Source organism: Rattus rattus, chromosome X (genome assembly GCF_011064425.1).
Source record: "Rattus rattus isolate New Zealand chromosome X, Rrattus_CSIRO_v1, whole genome shotgun sequence".
Lineage (NCBI taxonomy): Eukaryota > Metazoa > Chordata > Mammalia > Rodentia > Muridae > Rattus > Rattus rattus.
Genome location: NC_046172.1, coordinates 1,658,181 through 1,682,633, shown reverse-complemented (window position 1 = coordinate 1,682,633; position 24,453 = coordinate 1,658,181).

The window sequence follows — 24,453 nt, the reverse complement described above, 5'->3', positions numbered from 1 at the left end:
CTAGGGCAGCATCTCGAACACATGGGCACTGGAAAAATTTTCCTGAACAAAACACCAATGGCTTATGCTCTAAGATCAAGAATCGACAAATGGGATCTCATAAAACTGCAAAGCATCTGTAAGGCAAAGGAAACTGTGGTTAGGACAAAACGGCAACCAACAGATTGGGAAAAGATCTTTACCAATCCTACAACAGATAGAGGCCTTATAGTCAAAATATACAAAGAACTCAAGAAGTTAGACCACAGGGAGACAAATAACCCTATTAAAAAATGGGGTTCAGAGCCAAAACAAAGAATTAATAGCTGAGGAATGCCGAATGGCTGAGAAACACCTAAAGAAATGTTCAACATCTTTAGTCATAAGGGAAATGCAATCAAAACAACCCTGAGATTTCACCTCACACCAATGAGAATGGCTAATATAAAAGCTCAGGTGACAGCAAATGCTGGCCAGGATGTGGAGAAGGAGGAACACTACTCCATTGTTGGGCGGATTGCAGACTGGTACAACCATTCTGAAAATCAGTCTGGAAGTTCCTCAGAAAATTGGAAATTGAACTAGCTGAGGTTGCAGCTATACCTCTCTTGGGCATATACCCAAAAGATGCCCCAACATATAAAAAAGACATGTGTGCCACTATGTTCACAGCAGCCTTATTTATAATAGCCAGAAGCTGAAAGAACCCAGATGCCCTTCAACAGAGGAATGGATACAGAAAATGTGGTACATCTACACAATGGAATATTACTCAGCTATCAAAAAACAATGACTTTATGAAATTCATGAGGGCAAAATGGTTGAACTGGAAAATATCATCCTGAGGAGGTAACCAAATCACAGAAAAGACACATGGTATGCACTCATTGATAAGTGGCTATTAGCCCAAATGCTTGAATTATCCTAGATGCACTAGAACAAATGAAACTCAAGATGGATGATCAAAACGTGCATGCTTCACTCCTTCTTTAAAAGGGGAACAAGAATACCTTTGGCAGGGAAGAGAGAGGCAAAGATTAAAACAGACTCAGAAGGAACACCCATTCAGAGCCTGCCCCACATGTGGCCCATACGTATAGAGCCACCCAATTAGACAAGATGGATGAATAAAGAAATGCAGGCTGACAGGAGCCGGATGTAGATCGCTCCTGAGAGACACAGCCAGAATACAGCAAATACAGAGGTGAATGCCAGCAGCAAACCACTGAACTGAGAATAGGACCCCCGTTGAAGGAATCAGAGAAAGAACTGGAAGAGCTTGAAGGGGCTCGAGACCCCATATGTACAACAATGCCAAGCAACCAGAGCTTCCAGGGACTAAGCCACTACCTAAAGACTATACATGGACTGACCCTGGACTCTGACCTCATAGGTAGCAATGAATATCCTAATAAGATCACCAGTGGAAGGGAAGCCCTGTCTTGCTAATACTGAACCCCAGTGAACGTAGATTTTTGGGGGAGGAGGAAATGGGGGAAAAATGGGAGGAGAACAACCCATAAAGAAGGGAGTTGGAGGGGTTAGGGGGATGTTGGCCCAGAAACCGAAAGGAATAACCCCTTTAAATGTAAATTAGAAATACATAAGTTAAAAAAAGTAAAAAAAAAAGAAAATCAACAGAACTAAAAGTTGGTTCTTTCTGAAAATCAAAAAGAAAAGATAAACCTTAGCCAGACTAATGAGAGGACAGAGAGATTGTCCAAATTAAAAAAATCAGAAAAATGAAAAAGGTAGACATAATTACAGAAGCAGAAGAAACAATGCTAAAACTCATCAGATCCTGAAAAAAAACAAATGTTTATATTCAACAAAATTGAAAATCTGAAAAGAATACCAGAGAGATACCAGGTAGCAAAGATTAAAAAGGAATAGATCAACCATTTATACAACCCCATAACACCTAAAGAAATAGAAGCAGTCATTCAAGGTCTCCCAACCAAAAGAGCCCAGGTCCAGACAGGTTCAGTGCAGAATTCTACCAGACCTTCATAGAAGACCTCACACCAATACTATCCAAACTATTCCACAAACTTGAAACAGATGGAGAACTACCGAATTCCTTCTATGAAGCCACAGTTACTCTTATACATAAACCACACAAAGAACCAACAAAGAAAGAGAACTTCAGACCAATTTCCCTTGTGAATATCGATGGAAAAATACTCAATAAAATTCTGGCAAACAGAATCCAAGATGACATCAAAACAATCATCCACCAGGATCAAGTAGGCTTCATCCCAGGCATGCAGGGATGGTTTAATATATGGAAAACCATCAACATAATCCAGTATATAAAAAACTGAAAGAACAAAAACACATGATCATTTCATTAGGTGCTGAGAAAGCATTTGACAAAATTCAACACCCCTTCATGATAAAAGTCCTGGAAAGAATAGGAATTCAATGCCCATACCTAAACATAGTAAAAGCCATGTACAGCAAACCAGTAGTTAATGTTAAACTAAATGGACAGAAACTTGAAGCATTCCCACTAACATCAGGGACTAGACAAGGTTGTCCACTCTCTCCCTACTAGTTCACTATAGTTCTTGAAGTTCTAGCCAGAGGAAACAGACAAAAAGAGGAGATCAAAGTGATACAGATTGGAAAATAAGAACTCAAAATATAATTAATTGCCCATGTTATTATAGTATTTAGGGGTGATCCTGGAAAAAGAAATTAGGAAATGACACCCTTCATAATGTGTAAGACTTTAACCAAGTTAATAAAACAAAAAAAAAAAAAGAACATCAAGCTCTGAAGAAAGAAATTGAAGAAGACCTCAGAAGTTGGAAAGATTCCCATGCTCATGGTTTGGCAAGATTAACACAGTAAAAATGGCCATTTTACCAAAAGCGATCTAGAGATTCAATGCAATCGCCATCAAAATACCAAGCAAATTCATCTGGAATAACATAAAACCCAGGATAGCTAAAATTATTCTCAACAATAAAGGACTTCTGGGGGAATCACTATCCCTGAACTCAGGCAGTATTACAGAGCAATAGTGATTAAAAAACTGTGTGGTATTGGTACAGAAACAGACAGATAGACCAATGGAATAGAATTGAATACCTAGAAATGAACCCACACACCTATGGTCACTTGATTTTTGACAAAGGAGCCAAAACCAACCAATGGAAAATGACAGCATTTTCAGCAAATGGTGCTGGTTCAACTGGAGGTCAACATGTAGAAGAATGCAGATCGATCCATACAATCCCTGTACAAAGCTTAAGTCCAAGTGGATCAAGGAACTCCACATCAAACCAGATAAACTCAAACTAATAGTAAAAAATGGGGAAGCATCTTGAACACATGGGCCCTGGAGAAAATTTCCAGAACAAAACCCCAATGGCTTATGCTCTAAGATCAAGAATCGACAAATGGGATCTCATAAAACTGCAAAGCTTCTGTAAGGCAAAGGACATTTGTTAGGACAAAACTGCAACCAACAGATTGGGGAAAGATCTTTACCAATCTTACAACAGATAGAGGTCTTATATCCAAAATATACACAGAACTCAAGAAGGTAGACCGCAGGGAGACAAATAACCCTATTAAAATTGGGTTCAGAGCTAAACAAAGAATTCACAGCTGAGGAATCCTGAATGGCTGAGAAACACCTAAAGAAATGTTCAACATCTTTAGTAATAAGGGAAATGCAAATCAAAACATCCCTGAGGTTTCCCCTCACACAAGTGAGAATAGCTAAGATCAAAAACTCAGGTGACAGCAAATGCTTGGGAGGATGTGGAGAAAGAGGAACACTCCTCCATTGTTGGTGGTATTGCAGACTGGTACAGCCATTCTGGAAATAAGTCTGGAGGTTCCTCAGAAAATTGGACATTGGACTACCTGAGGACCCAGCTATACCTCTTTTCGGTATATACCCAAAAGATGCTCCAAAATATGACAAAGACATGTTCTCCACTATGTTCATAGCAGCCTTATTTATAATAGCCAGAAGCTGGAGAGAACCCAGATGCCCTTCAACAGAGAAATGGATACAGAAAATGTGGTACATCTACACAATGGAATATCATTCAGCTATCAAAAACAATGACTTTATGAAATTCATAGGCAAATGGATGGAACTGGAAAATGTCGTCCTGATTGAGGTAACCCAATCAAAGAAAAACACACATGGTATGCACTCATTGATAAGTGGCTATTAGCCCAAATGCTTCAATTACCCTAGATGCACAGAACACATGAAACTCAAGAAGGATGACCAAAATGTGAATGCTTCACTCCGTCTTTAAAAGGGGAACAAGAATACCCTTGGGGGGGAATAGGGAGGCAAAATTTAGAACAGAGGCAGAAGGAACACCCATTCAGAGCCTGCCCCACATCTGGCCCATACATATACAGCCACCAAACTAGATAACATGGATGAAGCAAAGAAGTGCAGGCTGACAGGAACTGGATGTAGATCTCTCCTGAGAGACACACCCTGAATACAGCAAATACATAGGCAAATGCGAGCAGTAAACCACTGAACTGAGAATAAGACCCTGGTTGAAGGAATCAGACAAAGGACTGGAAGAGCTTGAAGGGGCTTGAGACCCCATGTGAACAACAATGACAACCAACCACAGCTTCCAGGGACTAAGCCACTACCCAAAGACTATACATGGACTGACCCAGGGCTCCAACCTCATAGGTAGCAATGAATAGCCTAGTAAGATTACCAGTGGAAGGGGAAGCCCTTGGCCCTCCCAAGACTGAACCCCCGGGATCGTGATTGTTGGGGGGAGGGTGGTAATGGGGGGAGGATGGGTAGGGGAAGCACATATAGAAGGGAAGGGGTAGTGGTTTGGGCGATATAGGCCCAGAAACTGGAAAGGGGATTAACAATCGGAATGTAAATAAGAAATATTCAATTTAATAAAGATAAAATAATTAAAATAAAATAATGAAAAAAACCATACCGAATCACAAGGGAGAACCTCCTGTTTCTCATGTTTGTTTAATCCTGCTATTATCTTAGCTAGTTCATTGAACAAAGTGGCAGAACCAGCTGGCGCAATTACTCTTTCTGTGGTCAGCTAGTTCCTGGAGCAGGTAATTCCAGGTCCTGACTATTTTTCTTTCTTTTGGCTTCAAATTTTATCTAGGAGGCAATTTTAAACTTTTATCTTTCACTTGGTCATGGAGTTTATGCTCATTGCTCTTAGTTATTCCTTAGTCAGGAGAGAGTCGGTTGCAAGGAAACTGTCCCTGTTTCAAAGCTTATTAGCAACGCTGCTAGTATTTGCAGCTGAACTTAAAACAACCTGGAATTGAAAGCACTTGAAACGTGAGCCTGAAACTTGATTGTGCTTGGGGAGGAAGGGAAAAGAGAAACTAGCTGCTGCTTTCTGCTGGAGAGCATCTTTACGAGCATTTCCTAACAGCATGGTATGGATGGTGACTTCTTACAGGGTATCTCTCAACAGAGGGAGAGCTACCTACTCAAAGGAGAGTAACTTTCAGGTTTTTTGTCTGCACAGTTCATGTGTGACTCATGTTGATCTGATAAGAGCCTGCTTGTTCCTCTCTGGGAAACCAGAATGCAGGATTAATCCATTGACTCTCTGCTCTTTAGCTTCACCCAACAGGGAGGGAGGGCAATAGGGGAAAAGGGTGTATTTTAGGGCGCCCTTTTTGCATGGTAGGCACTTCTTTTCTCCGGGTCTTTCAGTGAGCATTCTCTGTGTGTCATAAAGTAGAATAGGGGATAGACATGTTTCAGGGTACTGTTGAAATTGTCAGCAATCATTGAGTTTACTTGATACTGTGGTCTACAGAAAGCAGCATTGAGGCTAACCAATCAACGTGCTCTGATGTACCCCACAGTAGGAGGCAGTGTTTTCTGTTAGGACAGCAGAGCAGGAGAGGAGAGTTACTAGTGGTGAATGTTGGCTATACACTTTAAAGATAAGAAACATTTGGAGATTATAATTACATCATTTCCTCTTCCCTTGCTTCTCCTGAAACTTCCTACTTTCTCCTCCTTGCTGCCTTTATATTTTATCATTAGCATTTGTCATATTCACATGGGTATACATGATCCTAAACACATACATACAACCTGTTCAGTTTCTACAAAGGTAATTTCAGGAGTCTTTTCAATGCTGACCTTTTGTTATTTGATAACCAATTCGTGTGGACATTCTCGGGGGAGACTAGGTCTCCCAGTCTTAGCATTGCTTAGTTTCCTGTAGTTCTTCATGCAGGCTTAAGAATTCATATTCCCCTTTGATATCCCCAGCACCACACTCTCTCTGTGTTAGCATATCTACTGTTGTCATCTTTGATCAGTTCATGGTTTTCCAGTAGTGTTGCTGAGACCTTATGTGTCTATCTGCTGATATACCTAGCCAACAGACCCTCACAGCTATCTGATGGTCCTCTGGACAGTACAATGTTTCTCTCCCCTCCTCCACAGTGATCCCTGAGCTCAAAATGCAGGAGCTTGTTGTAGATGTATCATATGGGACCTGGCTTCACAACTCTGCATGGTGATTGCTTGTCCCTTTCTATATTCATCTCTGTCTGTTGCAAAGAGAAGTTTTCTTCAGGGACAGTTGAGGCCTATGCTTCCCTGTGGGTACATAGGAAACTACTTAGAATATAGTGGGGTAATATGCTGGTTTATAGTATAATGTTAGTTGTAGTATGTCCTGTAAGACTTATGAATTCACCAGGCTGTAGATACTAGGTTAGCTTTCCAGTACCAGGCAAGATTCCTCTTCTGGGTGAGAATTAAGTCTACCCTGATTCTGTTAGTTACTGAAAATATGTGTGCCAGCATTGTACCCTTAAGGTTATAATGCCAGGGCCTATGCTTTTGTTGTTGCTCCTCTTCTGTTTCTGATTCTTCTTGTCTTAGGCAACATATCTTCTCTACATGACACTGGCTGCCCTGGATCTCACTCTGTACAGCATGTACCCTTGAACCCACAGAGATCCCTGTCCCTCTGCCTCCAGAGTGCTTGGATCAAAGATGTGCACCATTATTGCCTGGCCCCACTTCATGCTGTTTTAAATGGAATGTCCAGGGCCAGTCTCCCTGAGGAGGTCCTACCTGATCAGATAGTTGAAGACAGGGAGGAATTGTGCTCAAAAGGTATCTGGAGGGATAGTAGGCATGGGAAGAATGAATATAGGATAGATAGAAGGGATTCAGAGTCTGTGGCAGAACATGCAAAGATGCAGGGCTGTCACCGGAAGTCTCTGAAATGTTGGGAGGGCAGTTAAGTACGGAAGCAGTTGTAATCAGGTGGCAAATGCTGTTGGGTATAAGGAAATCTGGAAAAGTCAGTCACACTGTGTGGACACCTTCTGTTTTGTTAGATTTGGGGGGAGTTCCTTGTGTGTGGGAAAATGCTTTTAAGGATCTGTGATGGGTTGTATATACCTGGGGCAGGGACTGGCACTATTGAGAAGTGTGGTTTTTTGGAGTAGGTATGTCACTGTATGTGTGGGCTTTAATGCCCTAGAACTATCTTCCTGGGAATATTCTGTAGCAGGCTTCAGATGAAGATGTAGAACTCTCAATTCCTCCTGCATCAATCCTGCCTGAATGCTGCCATGGTCCCACTTTGGTGGTAATGGACTGAACCTCTGAACCTGTAAGCCACACACTAAGACAGGATCCATAAAACAGTATATGCTATGTATTGAGAATTGAAGGTGATAGCGTCTGTTCTGCTCCGTCTTGTTCACAAGACAAACATCACTTGCTATATGTGATATCCCAAAATCACAATAAGATGGCATACTGCCCAGCCACCCAGCATAAGTGGCTTTTTCTTTTGCAGTTTTTCTTAGTTTATATTAATCACATAAAGGGAGGCTTGCGTCATGACATTCCTGTATGTACGCATAATATGCTTGGGCCTTATTCAGCTCTTAACTACCCTGTTATCCTTCCTCCACACTTTTTAAGACCCTGCCTACAACCCTGTATTACTTTAATATTCTGTCCTTCTTTATTGGCTTTAGCTTACAGTTCTTTTTTTAATGACTTTCACATATGAGAGAAGACATATAATATTAGTCTCTCCAAATCTGGCATATTTTGCACAAAATCCACCCTCTTCCCTCAAACAATGTAGTTTTTTACTTCTTTGCAGCCACAGAAAATTTTCTTCTGTAACCTCACCACGTATCTATTATGAAATAGTCAATTGACTGGCACATGGGCTGCATCCATTACTTGGGTTCTGTTGCTAGTATGGATATTTGGAATCACTGCTCCAAGGTAGCTTTGAATCTTGTGAGTTATTGCCAAGAGTGTTATGGTTGAACTATATGGAAGTTCGATTTTGAATGTTTAACATGCCTCCATAACCATCTCCTTATTTGCAAGGCCATGCAGGCAGAGACCTTTAATCGCAGCAATAAAAGGCCGGTGCAGGCAGATCTTTGAGTTTAAAGATACTCTGGCCTAAAGAGGGGAGGGGAGATCCAAGACAGCAGGGCCACACAGAGAATCCCTGTCTCAAAACAAAACAGAGACCAACTTAAAAAACTATTTACACAATGGTCAGACTGATTTATATTACCTTCTGATAAGCCTTCTTAACTCATTCAACTAAATTCTGTATGTGGCTGGGAGGTGGCATAAGCCTACTAGACTGCAAATTTTCCTCTGCTAGTCTACCTCTTTCCTTAGTTTCAAAGGAAAACTGCTGTCATTCCTAGTAAACTCCTTCAATGCACAACCCCTGGGTTATCACTCCTGGACACCATACCCAGGAAGAGTAGTGTGTATTGCATGTAGCAAACATGATCTGAGAGGTCAAGGGTCATTTCAGGAGCAAAATTTCCCTGTGTTAAAATTCTCCTAGCATTACTGAGCATGATAACTGACCTGGAGTGTGGTTGACAGCTTCGTTGGCATTGCAGTGTAGAAACCTGGTCTCCTCTTTGCCTGCACGTTTCAGTTGTAAACAACTACATGGTTAGTAGTGGAACCCTGTGTCCACCTCCCTTTTCCCATGCTTGGATCCCATCCTACTTCAACCCATACAGGTCTTGTGCATGCTGCCTCAGTCTCTGTGAATCCACATGGTACTTAGTCTTGTTTTCTCTAAAAGACAATTTTTCCTTGGAGTTACCTTCACCTATGGCCCTTATTATACTTTTTCTCCTTCATATGTTCATCAGCCTTGAGAAGAGTATTTTGGAAAAGACATCATGCTATGGATTGAGTGCTTCAAAATCTCTTGCTCACTACACACTGTCCATTTGTGGTTCTCTATGTTAATTCTCATATGCTGGAACCATGACAAGGATGAAGTGGAAAGATTGTTAGTACCATAGGGGATTAAGGACACCAGTTGGACAAGGACTTTTAAATAAACTAGTCAAAACTTATACCAGCTCAAAGAAACTGAAATATCAAACAGGGAACCTATGGGCTCTTCCCAGGTACCTCTGCATATATATTATACCTTTTAGTTTAGAATTTTACTGGACTCCCAATTATGAGAATGAGTAGATCTCTTATTCTTGTGCTCTATCTCAGTTCACTTTTATCTCTGTTATGTTGCTCCATGCAACATTATTTTGATGGATTTTGCTTCATCTTTTTATATTGTTTTGTTGTTTTCATCTGTTATCATGGAGAATTCAGGTTGTTTATCTAAGTAGAGAGAGAAAGAGAGTAAATCCTGGAAGAGGTAATGTGGGCAAGAACATGGAAGAGAAGAAGAAAAGGAAGAGGAAGAGGAAGAGGAAGAGGAAGAGGAAGAGGAAGAGGAAGAAGAAGAAGAAGAAGAAGAAGAAGAAGAAGAAGAAGAAGAAGAAGAAGAAAGTATAATCAAGATATATTGTATGAGAAAAAACTTATCTTTAAAAGGAGAGTGGAACTGAAAATACAATGGTATGGAGTAGGGAGGACAGGGGCAGGTTAGTGCTTAGAAGGACATAGAGCAGATATGTGAGTAAACACTAGCAAAATAAGTTGTATGAAATATGCATAGTATTAATACAAATGCATTTCATAATGAACAAAAATAATTAGGACAAAAGGGAAGAAAGAAACAATCAAAATTTATTTATTTATTCACTCATTTATTCAATTTCAATCCAATCTTAGCACTATCCTTCTACTAGTATTTTACTCGCATACCCGTCTTCTATACCCCCTCATTTGCCTCAGAATAGGAGAGCCCACACATAGATACCAACCTTCTGTGGCACATCAAGTCACAACAGGACTTATTGCATCTTCCTCCACTCAAGACAGACAAAGAACCCCAGCTATAGGTAGCGATGCAAGGCAGGAAACAAAGTGAGAGACAGCCCTCACTCCATTTGTTCGGAAACCCACAAGTAGGACATGCTGCACCATCTGCTACATATGTATAGGGCTGGCTAGGTTCTTAAATTCAATTTTAAAAGTGATAGAGGCCTTGGAAGAGGAAATGAATAAATGTTTTAAATAAATATAGGAAAATATAATAAAAAGGCAGAGGCTTTTAAAGAGGAAGTGAATAAAGATAAAGAAATACAGAAAATACAATCAAATAGGTGAAAGTGGTGAATAAAACTGTTCAAGATGTGAAAGTGGAAATATAAGTGTTGTGGATTTCCTTGGTGCTGATTCTATTTTGATGCTAATCTTGTCCCTGACAAGGAGTGAGTCACATACTTAGGTGAGTACATGTGAACGTGTTCCCCAATGTAACTAAAAATAAGGACTAGAGCATGTGATTTTGCAGTGGAAGTGAATTGTGGGACTGGAGTTATTAGAGAAGGGGAGCAAAGAAGAAAAGAAAGAGATGAGGCAAGGACAGATATAAGACGATGGGGGAAGCTGAGGTGGAAGGTGGAGCAGACTAAAGTAACCCAGAGGAACCGCAAGTAGCAAGGTATCTCAAAGCTGGGAAATAGAGTAGTATAGTGGTATATGTGCCCAATCTATGTGTGCAGCTTATAAATATTATAGCTGAGTTTTGTGTTCTTTGCACAGGCTGATTAGGGTTAGAGATTTACTGATAGAAATCTGGCCATCATAAATATAAAAGTGTCTAGTGTTTCCCTGATTGCCTGTGGAACTCAAGGAGTAACTCCAGTTATTTTCAGAAAAAAAAATGGGTTTGTTTGGCTTAGGAAGCTAGCCTTGGAACCAGGGCCAGATGGCCATTCATGGGGCAAACTGCAAGCTTGATAAGTCTAAGAAGGTGTTAAATGAAAAGACATAACATAAAAATAATAGAGGTTGGAGAAAAGGAAGAGTCCCAGCTCTGAAGCCCCAGGGAAAATTATCAACAAAGTCATAGAAGAAAACTTTCCCAACCTTAAGAAAAAGATGGTTGTAAACATACAAGAAACTTATAGAACATCAATTAAATGGGATCAGGAAAGAAAATCCTCTAGACACAAAATAATCAAAATACAAAATCTACAGGACAAGGAAAGAATATTATAACTGTCAAGTGAATGGTACCAAGTAATATACAAAGTCAAAATTACCAGAATTACAAACAGTTTCTTCAACAGGTATTCTAAAAGCTGCACAAATGTCTTGCAGCATCTAGGAAACCAAAAACCAGAGATGTCCACGTGAGACTACTTTGCCCATAAAACTCTCAATCACCATGGAGAAAATAACATATTTCAAGACAAATCCAAATTCAAACAGTATCTATCCATAAGGCGAGCCATACAGAATAAAGTAGAAGGAAAATTCCAACACAGTGACAATAAATATATCCAAGAAAATATTTAATTCTACAACAGCAAAAACAAGGGAATCTCTCTCTCTCTCTCTCTCTCTCTCTCTCTCTCACACACACACACACACACACACACACACACACACACACACACACACTGAAAACCACCATCCAAATTACAGAAATTAACAATCACTAGTAATTAATAAATGTCAACATCAATGGACTCAATTCTCAATGAAAAGATACAGGCTACCAGAATACATACAAATGAAGGATCCATCATTCTACTGCATACAAAAACATACCTAAGCAGTATAGATATATGATACTTCAGAGTAAAGGAATGCAAAAAAGATTTCCTAGTAAATGGACCCAAGAAGCAAACTGGAGTTGCCATTCTAATATTTAATAAAATAGAAATAGAATATTTTCAAACAGAAATAATCAAAAGAGAGAGGGAGACTCCTGAGACTGCAGAGTGGGACAGACCACAAATACTGCCCACCCCTGCCCACATCCCTGGCCCAAGAGGAAACTGTATATGGCCTCTGGGAACCAGAAGATGGGGCACTGGAGATGCAGGTCCCCTTAGCTCCAGACATCGCCGGAACCTGAAGGGACTGGATCAACAGTTCTCTGCACCCAAATTCCATGGGAGGGAGAGCTAAACCTTCAGAGAGACAGACACGCCTGGGAAGCCAGAAGAGACTACAATCTGCCCATATTTCTGACTCCAGAGGAAAACGCCAAATGCCATCTGAGACTCTGGTGCACGGGGGCTCCCGGAGAGGGCGGCACCAGTCCTTCTGGTTCCTGCCCCTGCGGAGATCTCATCAGCAACACCCCACGAGCAAACCTGACCCTTGGGACCACAGGTAAGACCAACTTTTCTGCTCCAAGCGACCTGACTGGTGGTCCAGGATACACAGAGGCAAAATTCCTATAGGACCAGACACATCTGGTTTTTAGCTGGATTCCCAACTTTGCTGAACCCCACCCACAGCTCACTGCTGCCAAAGCCCATGGGAGAGAGAGCTCACCCCCTGGACAGGTGAGAACTCTTGAGTCTGCAGAGCAGAAGAGACCAACAATACTGCCAACTCTGCCCACATCCCTGGCCCAAGAGGAAAATGTATACGGCCTCTGGGAACCGGTGGATAGGAGCATTGGAGCTGCACGTCCCCTGCGCCCCAGACACTGCCAGAACCTGAAGGGGATGGATCAAGAGTTCTCTGCACCCAAATCCCATGGGAGGGAGAGATTAAACTTCAGAGAGGCAGACATGCCTGAGAAGCCAGAAGAGACAACACTCTGCCCACACTTCTGACTCCAGAGGAAAACACCAAAGGCCATCTGGGACCCTGGTGCACAGTGGCTCCCGGAGAAGGCTGCACAGGTCCTCCTGGTTGCTGCCATCATAGAGAGCTCATAAGCAACACCCCACGAGCAAACTTGAGCCTCGGGACCACAGGTAAGACCAACTTTTCTGCTGCAAGTGACCTGCCTGGTGAACTCAAGACACAGGCCCACAGGAACAGCTGAAGACCTGTAGATAGGAAAAACTACACGCCCGAAAGCAGAACACTCTGTCCCCATAACTGGCTGAAAGAAAAGAGGAAAACAGGTCTACAGCACTCCTGAAACACAGGCTTATAAGACAGTCTAGCCACTGTCAGAAATAGCAGAACAAAGTAACACTAGAGATAATCTGATAGCGAGAGGCAAGAGCAGGAACCCAAGCAACAGAAACCAAGACTACATGGCATCATCGGAGCCCAATTCTCCCACCAAAGCACACACTAAATATCCAAGCACACCAGAAAAGCAAGATCTAGTTTCAAAATCATATTTGATCATGATGCTGGAGGACTTCAAGAAAGACGTGAAGAACTCCCTTAGAGAAACACAGGAAAACATTAATAAACAAGTAGAAGCCTACAGAGAGGAATCGCAAAAATCCCTGAAAGAATTCCAGGAAAACATAAATAAACAAGTAGAAGCCCATAGAGAGGGGTCACAAAAATCCCTGAAAGAATTCCAGGAAAACACAATCAAACAGTTGAAGGAATTAAAAATGGAAATAGAAGCAATCAAGAAAGAACACATGGAAACAACCCTGGATATAGAAAACCAAAAAGAAGAGACAAGGAGCTGTAGATACAAGCTTCACCAACAGAATACAAGAGATGGAAGAGAGAATCTCAGGAGCAGAAGATTCCATAGAAATCATCGACTCAATTGTCAAAGATAATGTAAAGGGGAAAAAGCTACTGGTCCAAAACATACAGGAAATCCAGGACTCAATGAGAAGATCAAACCTAAGGATAATAGGTATAGAAGAGAGTGAAGACTCCCAGCTCAAAGGACCAGTATATATCTTCAACAAAATCATAGAAGAAAACTTCCTAACCTAAAAAAAGAGATACCCATAGGCATACAAGAAGCCTACAGAACTCCAAATAGATTGGACCAGAAAAGAAACACCTCCTGTCACATAATAGTCAAAACACAAAACACACAAAATAAAGAAAGAATATTAAAAGCAGTAAGGGAAAAAGGTCAAGTAACATATAAAGGCAGACCTATCAGAATCACACCAGTCTTCTCGCCAGAGACTATGAGAGCCAGAAGATCCTGGACAGACATCATAGAGATCCTAAGAGAACACAAATGCCAGCCCAGGTTACTGTATCCTGCAAAACTCTCAATTAATATAGATGGAGAAACCAAGATATTCCATGACAAAACCAAATTTACACAATATCTTTCTACAAATCCAGCACTACAAAGGATAATAAATGGTAAAGCCCAACATAAGGAGGCAAGCTACATCCTAGGAGAAGCAAGAAACTAATCGACTTGGCAGCAAAACAAAGAGAAGGTCTTGGCAACAAAACAACAAGAAGAAAAGCACACAAACATAACCTCACATCCAAATATGAATGTAACAGGAAGCAATAATCACTATTCCTTAATATCTCTCAGCATCAATGACCTCAACTCCCCAATAAAAAGACATAGATCAACAAACTGGATATGCAACGAGAACCCTGCATTCTGCTGCCTACAGGAAACACACCTCAGAGAAAAAGACAGACCCTACCTCAGAGTCAAAGGCTGGAAAACAACTTTCTAAGCAAATGGTCGGAAGAAGCAAACTCGAGTACCCATTATGTACTCATTGATAAGTGGCTATTACCCCAAATGCTTGAAATGGCCTAGATGCACAGAACACATGAAACTCAGGACGGATGACCAAAATGCGAATGCTTCACTGCTTCTTTAAAAGGGGAATAATAATACCCTTGGCAGGGAATAAGGAGGCAAAGATTAAAACGGAGGAAGAAGGAATACCCATTCAGAACCTGCCCCCCATATGTCCCATACATATACATCCACCCAATTAGACAAGATGGATGAAGCAAAGTAGTGCAGTCTGACAGGAACCGGACGTAGATCTCTCCTGAGAGACACAGCCGGAATACAGCAAATACATTGGCAAATGCAAGCAGCAAACCACTGAACTGAGAATGGGACCCCCGTTGAAAGAATCAGAGAAAGGACTGTAAGAGCTTGGAGGGGCTTGAGACCCCATATGAACAACAATGACAACCAACCAGAGCTTCCAGGGACTAAGCCACTACCCAAAGACTATACATGGACTGACTCTGGTCTCCAGCCTCATAGGTAGCAATGACTAGCCTAGTAAGAGCACCAGTGGAAGGGGAAGCCCTTGGTCCTGCTAAGACTGAACTGCCAGTGAACGTGATTGTTCGGGGGAGGGCGGTAATGGGAGGAGGATGGGGAAGGGAACACCCATATAGAAGGGGAGTCGGAGGGGTTAGAGGGATATTGGCCTGTAAACCGGAAAGGGAATAACATTCGAAATGTAAATAAGAAATACTCAAGTTAATAAAGAAAAAAAGGGGGAAAAAGAATAAACAAAAGAAATCTGTAGCTTAAGAAAAAAAGAGACAGGGAAGGAAACTTCATACTCATCAAAGAAAAAGATATCAAGACACTATCTCAATTCTCCTGTGCCCCAAATCAAGGACACTTACATTTGTAAAAGAAACATTGGAAACACTAAAACCAGATATTTTACCCCACACCTTGATGTGTGGGAAACTTCAACACCTGATACTCACCAATTGACAGGTCAGCCAGACAAAAACTAAACAGAAATTTTAAAAACTAACGAAGATTATGAATCAAATGGACCTAGCAGATGACTAAAGTATACTTCACCCAAACACAATAAAATATGCCTTCTCCTCAGCATCCCATGTATCCTTCTCTAAAATTGACCATATAGTCGGTGACAAAGCAAGCCTCAACAGACACCAGAAAATTGATACAATTACTTATATTGTATCAAATCACATGCATTAAAGCTGGATTTCAGCAACAACAGAAAGATGAGAAAGCCTCCCGACTAATGGACACTGAACAACACTCTAATGTATGGTCTCTAGGTCAGGGAAGAAATAAAGAAATTAAAGACTTTCCAGCGTTCAATCAAAATAATGGCACAACATATCCAAATTCATGGGACACAAGGAAAGTAATCTGAAGTGGATTTTATAGTGTTAAGTACCTCCAGAAAAAAAAATCAGAAAGTTTTCATACCACCAATTTATAAATACACCTTAAACCTTTAGAACAAAAAGAAGCAAACTTACCCAAGAGAGGAATAGATAGCAGTAAATGATCAAGGTTAGGCCTGAACGCAATAAAATAGAATCAGAGAACAACACAATGAATCATCAAATCCAAGAGCTGGTTTTCTGAGAGAATCAACAAAATAGACAAACCCTAGCCAAACTAACAAAATGGCAGAGTAAGAGTAGTCAAATTAAAGAAATCAAAAATTAAAAAGGAGACATAATAATAATCACTGAGGAAATTTAAAGAATCTTTAGGTGTTACTTTAAAAGTACATACTCTACAAAATTGAAAAATCCAAATGAAATGGATGGTTTTCTAGAGAGATTCCACTTTGCAAATTTAAATCAAGTTCAGGTAAATTATTTAAACAGTTATATAATCCCTAAGGAACAGGAAGCACTCAATAAAAGTCCCCCAAAAGGAAAAAACCCAGGGGCAGATGGTTATAGCACAGAATTTTAACAAATTTTCAAAGATGGGCTAATACCAATACTCCTCAAACTATTCCACCAAAATAGAAGCAGAAGAAACATTGCCAAACTCACTCTTTGTGGCCACAGTCACCCTGCTAACTAAACCACATACTCAACAAAGGATTTCAGGCCCATTTTCTTCATGAACATTGCTGCAAAAATACTCAATTAATAACTCATAAATGGAATCCAATAGCACATCAAAGACATAACCCGCTATAACACATCAAATGTATAATCCATCATGATTAAATGTGCTTCATTTCAGAGATGCAGGGGTGTTTCAATATATGCACATTCCCCAACATAATCTATCATATCAACAAACTGAAAGGAAAAAATTACATGATCATCTCATTAAATGCTGCAAAGACCTTTGACAAAATCCAGTTCCCATTCATGTTAAAAGACTTGGACAAGACCACCCAGGAATGCAGACATTCGGAGACCATAGGACAGAATGCCACCTCAGCACACCTCTGCCCACATCCCTGGTCCAAGGGGAAACTTCACAGTGCCACTAGACACAGGAATATAGGAACAGATAGCTGACAGTACCTCAGGAAGTTCTGCTCTGTGCCCAGGAGGGAACTGAACCAGCCAAAGAGTTCCCTGCACCCAAATCCTGTGGGGGAGAGATCTGGACACTCAGAAGTTTGGACACTCCTGAGAAGTCAGAGGAGACTATCCTCGGCCACAGTCCAGACCCAAGAGAGAATTGCATATTGCCAACTCTGCCTGCTGGTTGCAAGGTCCTACACAAGCAATCAGGGGCAGGATACTTTGATTCCTGCCCATGCCTAAAGCTGGAAGACAAGTCTGCAGAAGTGCCACCACAGGTGAGAGGAGAGGTAAGACCCACTTCTCTGCTACCAAGTGACCTGCCTGGTGGATTCAGGATACACAGAGGCAGAAGTTCTCTGAGTCAGGGCACTTCCTGTTTCTGGCTCTGCCCAGAAGTGAACTGATACCATACTACAGTTCCCTGCACCCAAATCCTGTGGGGAAGAGAGCTGACCACCCAGGAGTGCAGACATTCTGAGAATGCAGGACAAACTACCACCTCTGCACACCTCTGCCCACATCCCTGGTCCAAGGGGAAACTGCAGTTTCTCTGGACATAGGAACATAGGAAGAGACAGCTGCCAGTACCCACGGTTCTGGTCTGTGCCCAGTACTGAACTGAGCTGGCCAAACAGCTCCCTGCACCTAAATTCCATGGGGGATAGAGCTGGACCCTCAGAATTGTGGATTCTCCTGAGAAGTCAGAGGAGAATACGCTCTGGCCACAGTTGAGATCCAATAGGGAATCGCCTAGTGACAACTGTGCCTGCTGGGGGCAAGAACCTACACAAGAAATCATTGGCAGGATCCTTTGATTCCTGCCTGAGCCTACAGCTGGAAGACAGTCTCCAGAAGCACTGCCACACCTGAAATCAGAACACTGGTTCTAAAGAAAGCCTGAATGAAAACAGGAAAAAGTTCTACAAGTGTGCTGACACAGAGACACTCTCAGGAACAGCAAGACAAGAAAAAAACAGAGACAACCCAATGGCTAGAGGTAAGCTCAGGAACCTAAGCAACAGAAATCAAGACTACTTGGCATCATCATAGCCCAGGTCTCCCACGAAAGAAAAGACTAGATATCCAAACACACCAGAAAAGCAAGACTTAGATTTAAAATCAATTTTTTTTATAATGAGGGAGGACTTTTAGAAAGACATAAAGACCTACCTTAAAGAAATGCACGAAAGCACTAGTAAACAAGTAGAAGCCCTTACAGAGGACACACAAAAAGCCCTGAAGGAATTTGAGGAAAACATAACCAAACAGGTGAACGAAATGAAAATGGAAATAGAAACAATAAAGAAAGCGCCAAGGGAGACAACCTTAGGGATAGAAAACATAAGAAAGAGACAAGGAGCCATACAAACAAGCATCACCAACAACAACAACAAAAAAAAATAGAAGAGAGAATCTCAGGGGCAGAAGATACCATAGAAAACAACGACAACTGTCAAAGATAAGGTGAAATTCAAAAAGCTTCTAGCCCAAAACAAACAGAAAATCCAGGACACAATGAGAAGATAAAACCTAAGGATAATAGGTATAGAAGAAAGTAAAGACTCACAACTTAAAGGATCAGGAAATATATCCAACAAAATTATAAAAGAAAACTTCCCTAACCTAAAGAAAGAGATGCCCATAGAGATACAAGAAGCTGACAGAACTCCAAATGGATTGGACCAGAAGAGAAACTCCTCCCGTCACCTAATAGTTAAAACACCAAATGCAAAAATGAAAAAGAGAATATTAAAAGCAGCAAGGGAAAAAGGTCAAGTGACATATAAAGGGACACCTATAAGAATTACACAAGATTTCTCACAGGAGACTATGAAAGCCAGAAAATCCTGGACAGATGTCATACAGACCCTAAGAGAAAACGAATGCCAGCCCAAGATACTGCATCCAGCAAAATTTTCACTTAATATATATGGAAAACCAAGATATTCTGACAATCCAAATTTATGCAATATCTTTCCACAAATCCAGCCCTACAAAGATAATAGGTGGAAAACTCCAACACAATGAGAGAAAATACACTGTACAGAAAGCAAGAATATAATTTCCTTGCAATGAAACCAAAAGAGAGACAAACAAATGTAATTATACCTCTAACAATGAAAATAACAGGAAGCGACAGTCACTATTCCTTAATATCTATTAACATCAACGGACCCAATTCCCCAATAAAAAGACATAGACTAATGGACTGGATATGTAAAGAGGACCCAGCATTTTGCTGCATGCAGAAAACACGCCTCAGAGATAAAGACAGACACTACCTCAGAGTAAATGGCTGAAAAAAAAACTTACCAAGCAAATGGCCTGAAGAAACAAGCTGGAGTTGCCATTCAAATATCAAATAAAATGGACTTTCAATCAAAAGTCATTAAAAAAGATAATGTAGGACTCACTGCTCCCAAAACCTGTGGGAGAGAGAGCTCAACGCCTGGACAGGTGGGCACTCCTGAGACTGCAGAGAGGAAGAGATCACCGACACTGCCCACCCCTGCCCACATCCCTGGTCCAAGAGGAAAATGTATACGGCCTCTGGGATCCCGTAGATGAGTACACTGGAGCAGCAGGTCCCCTGCGCACGAGACACCGCCCGAACCTGAAGGGACCGACCAGATAAACAGTTCTCTGCACCCAAATCCCGTGGGAGGGAGAGCTGAACCTTTAGAGAGGCAGACACGCCTGGGAAGCCAGAAGAGACTACACTCTGCCCACACTACTGACTCCAGAGGAAAACACCAAAGGCCATCTGGGACCCTGGTGCACGGGGGCTCCCGGAAAGGGCGTCGCAGGTCCTCCTGGTTGGTGCCCTACCGGAGCGCTCAAAAACAACACAACACGAGCAAACTTGAGCCTCGGGACCACAGGTAAGACCAACTTTTCTGCTCCAAGCGACCTGACTGGTGAACTCAGGACAAAGAACCACAGGAACAGCTGAAGACCTGTAGATAGGAAAAACTACACGCTCGGAAACAGAACACTCTGTTCCCATAACTGGCTGAAAGAAAACAGGAAAACAGGTCTACAGCACTCCTGACACACAGGCTTATAGGACAGTCTAGCCACTGTCAGAAACAGCAGAACAAAGTAACACCAGATATAATCTGATGGCGAGAGGCAAGCGCAGGAACCCAAGCAACAGAAACCAAGACGATATGGCATCATCAGAGCCCAATTCTCCCACCAAAGCACACACTAAATATCCAAGCACACGAGAAAAGCATGATCTAGATTCAAAATCATATTCAATCACGATGCTGGAGGACTTCAAGAAAGACATGAAGAACTCCCTTAGAGAAACGCAGGAAAGCATAAATAAACAAGTAGAAGCCGATAGAGAGGAATCACAAAAATCCCTGAAAGTATTCCAGGAAAACATAAATAAACAAGTAGAAGCCCATAGAGAGGGGTCACAAAAATCCCTGAAATAATTCCAGGAAAACACAATCAAAAAGTTGAAGGAATTAAAAATGGAAATAGAAGCAATCAAGAAAGAACACATGGAAACAACCCTGGATATAGAAAACCAAAAGAAGAGACAAGGAGCTGTAGATACGAGCTTCACCAACAGAATACAAGAGATGGAAGAAAGAATCTCAGGAGCAGAAGATTCCATAGAAATCATCGACTCAACTGTCAAAGATAATGTAAAGCAGAAAAAGCTACTGGTCAAAACATACAGGAAATCCAGGACTCAATGAGAAGATCAAACCTAAGGATAATAGGCATAGAAGAGAGTGAAGACTCCCAGCTCAAAGGACCAGTAAATATCTTCAACAAAATCATAGAAGAAAACTTCCCTAACCTAAAAAAAGAGAAACCCATAGGCATACAAGAAGCCTACAAAACTCCAAATAGATTGGACCAGAAAAGAAACACATCCCGTCACATAGTAGTCAAAACAACAAACGCACAAATTAAAGAAAGAATATTTAAAGCAGTAGGGAAAACGGTCAAGTAACATATAAAGGCAGACCTATCAGAATCACACCAGACTTTTTGCCAGAAACAATGAAAACCAGAAGATCCTGGACAGATGTCATACAGACCCTAAAAGAACACAAATGCCAGCCAGGTTACTGTATCCAGCAAAATTTTTAATTAACATATATGGAGAAACCAAGATATTCCATGACAAAACCAAATTTACACAATATCTTCTACAAATCCAGCACTACAAAGGATAATAAATGGTAAAGCCCAACATAAGGAGGCAAGCTATACCCTAGAAGAAGCAAGAAACTAATCCTCTTGGCAACAAAACAAAGAGAAGAAAAGCACACAAACATAACCTCATATCCAAATATGAATATAACAGGAAGAAATAATCACTATTCCTTAATATCTCTCAACATCAATGGCCTCAACTCCCCAATAAAAAGACATAGATTAACAAACTGGATACGCAATGAGGACCCAGCATTCTGCTGCCTACAGGAAACACACCTCAGAGACAAAGACAGACACTACCTCAGAGTGAAAGGCTGGAAAACAACTTTCAAGCAAATGGTCGGAAGAAGCAAGCTGGAGTAGCCATTCTAATATCAAATAAAATCAATTTTCAGTAAAAAGTCATCAAAAAAAAAAAGATAAGGAAGGACACTTCATATTCATCAAAGGAAAAATCCACCAAGATGAACTCTCAATCCTAAATATCTATACCCCAAATACAAGGGCACCTACATACGTAAAAGAAACCTTACTAAAGCTCAAACACACATTGCACCTCACACAATAATAGTAGGAGATTTCAACACCCCACTCTCATCAATGGACAGATCATGAAACAGAAATTAAACAGAGATGTGAACAGACTAAGAGAAGTCATGAGCCAAATGGACTTAACAGATATTTATAGAACATTCTATCCTAAAGCAAAAAGGATATACCTTCTTCTCAGCTCCTCATGGTACTTTCTCCAAAATTGACCATATAATTGGTCAAAAAAAAAGGCCTCAACAGGTACAGAAAGATAGAAATAATCCCATGCATGCTATCAGACCACGGCCCTAAAACTGGTCTTCAATAACAATAAGGGAAGAATGCCCACATATACGTGGAAATTGAACAATGCTCTACTCAATGATAACCTGGTCAAGGAAGAAATAAAAAAAGAAATTAAAAACTTTTTAGAATTTAATGAAAATGAAGGTACAACATACCCAAACTTATGGGACACAATGAAAGCTGTGCTAAGAGGAAAACTCATAGCGCTGAGTGCCTGCAGAAAGAAACAGGAAAGAGCATATGTCAGCAGCTTGACAGCACACCTAAAATCTCTAGAACAAAAAGAAGCAAATACACCCAGGAGGAGTAGAAGGCAGGAAATAATCAAACTCAGAGCTGAAATCAACCAAGTAGAAACAAAAAGGACCATAGAAAGAAACCATAGAAAGTTGGTTCTTTGAGAAAATCAACAAGATAGATAAACCCTTAGCCAGACTAACGAGAGGACACAGAGTGTGTCCAAATTAACAAAATCAGAAATGAAAAGGAGACATAACTGCAGATTCAGAGGAAATTCAAAAATCATCAGACCTTACTATAAAAGCCTATATTCAACAAAACTTGAAAATCTACAGGAAATGGACAATTTCCTAGACAGATACCAGGTACCAAAGTTAAATCAGGAACAGATAAACCAGTTAAACAACCCCATAAGCTCCTAACCAAATAGAAGCAGTCATTAAAGGTCTTCCAACTAAAAGGAGCCCAGGTCCAGATGGGTTTAGTGCAGAATTCTATCAGACCTTCAAAGAAGACCTCGTACAAATATTATCCAAACTATTCTACAAAATTGAAACACATGGAGCACTACCGAATTCCTTCTATGAAGCCACAATTACTCTTATACCTAAACCACACAAAGACCCAACAAAAAAAGAACTTCAGACCAATTTCCTTATGAATATCGGCCAAAAATACTCAATAAAATTCAGCAAACCAATCAAGAGCACATCAAAACAATCATCCACCATGATCAAGTGAGGCTTCATCCCAGGCATGCAGGGATGGTTTAATATATGGAAAACCATCCGTGATCCATTATATAAACAAACTGAAAGAACAAAACCATGATCATTTCATTAGATGCTAGAAAGCATTTGACAAAATTCAACACCCTTCATGATAAAAAGTCCTGGAAGAATAGAATTCAAGGCCCATACCTAAACATAGTAAAAGCCATATACAGCAAACAAGTTGCTAACATTAAACTAAATGAAGAGAAACTTAAAGAAATCCACCTAAAATCAGGAACTAGACAAGGCTGCCCTCTCTCCCTACTTATTCAATATAGTTCTTGAAGTTCTAGCCAGAGCAATCAGACAACAAAAAGGAGGTCAAGGGGATACAGATCGGAAAAGAAGAAGTCAAAATATCACTATTTGCAGATGATATGATAGTATATTTAAGTGATCCCAAAAAGTTCCACCAGAGAACTACTAAAAGCTGATAAACAACTTCAGCAAAGTGGCTGGGTATAAAATTAACTCAAATAAATCAGTAGCCTTCCTCTACACAAAAGAGAAACAAGCGAGAAAGAAATTGGGAAAGGACACCCTTCATAATAGTCCCAACAATATAAAGTACCTCGGTGTGACTTTAACCAAGCAAGTAAAAAAAAGATCTGTACAATAAGAACTTCAAGACTCTGAAGAAAGAAATTGAAGAAGACCTCAGAAGATGGAAGATTTCCCATGCTCATGGATTGGCAGGATTAATATAGTAAAAATGGCCATTTTACCAAAAGCAATCTACAGATTCAATGCAATCCCCATCAAAATACCAATCCAATTCTTCAAAGAGTTAGACAGAACAATTTGCAAATTCATCTGGAATAACAAAAAACCCAGGATAGCTAAAACTATCCTCAACAATTAATGGACTTCAGGGGGAATCACTATCCCTGAACTCAAGCAGTATTACACAGCAATAGAGATTTAAACTGCATCGTATTGGTAGAGAGACATACAGACGGACCAATGGAATAGAATTGAAGACCCAGAAAAGAACCCACACACCTATGGGCACTTGATTTTTGACAAATGAGCCAA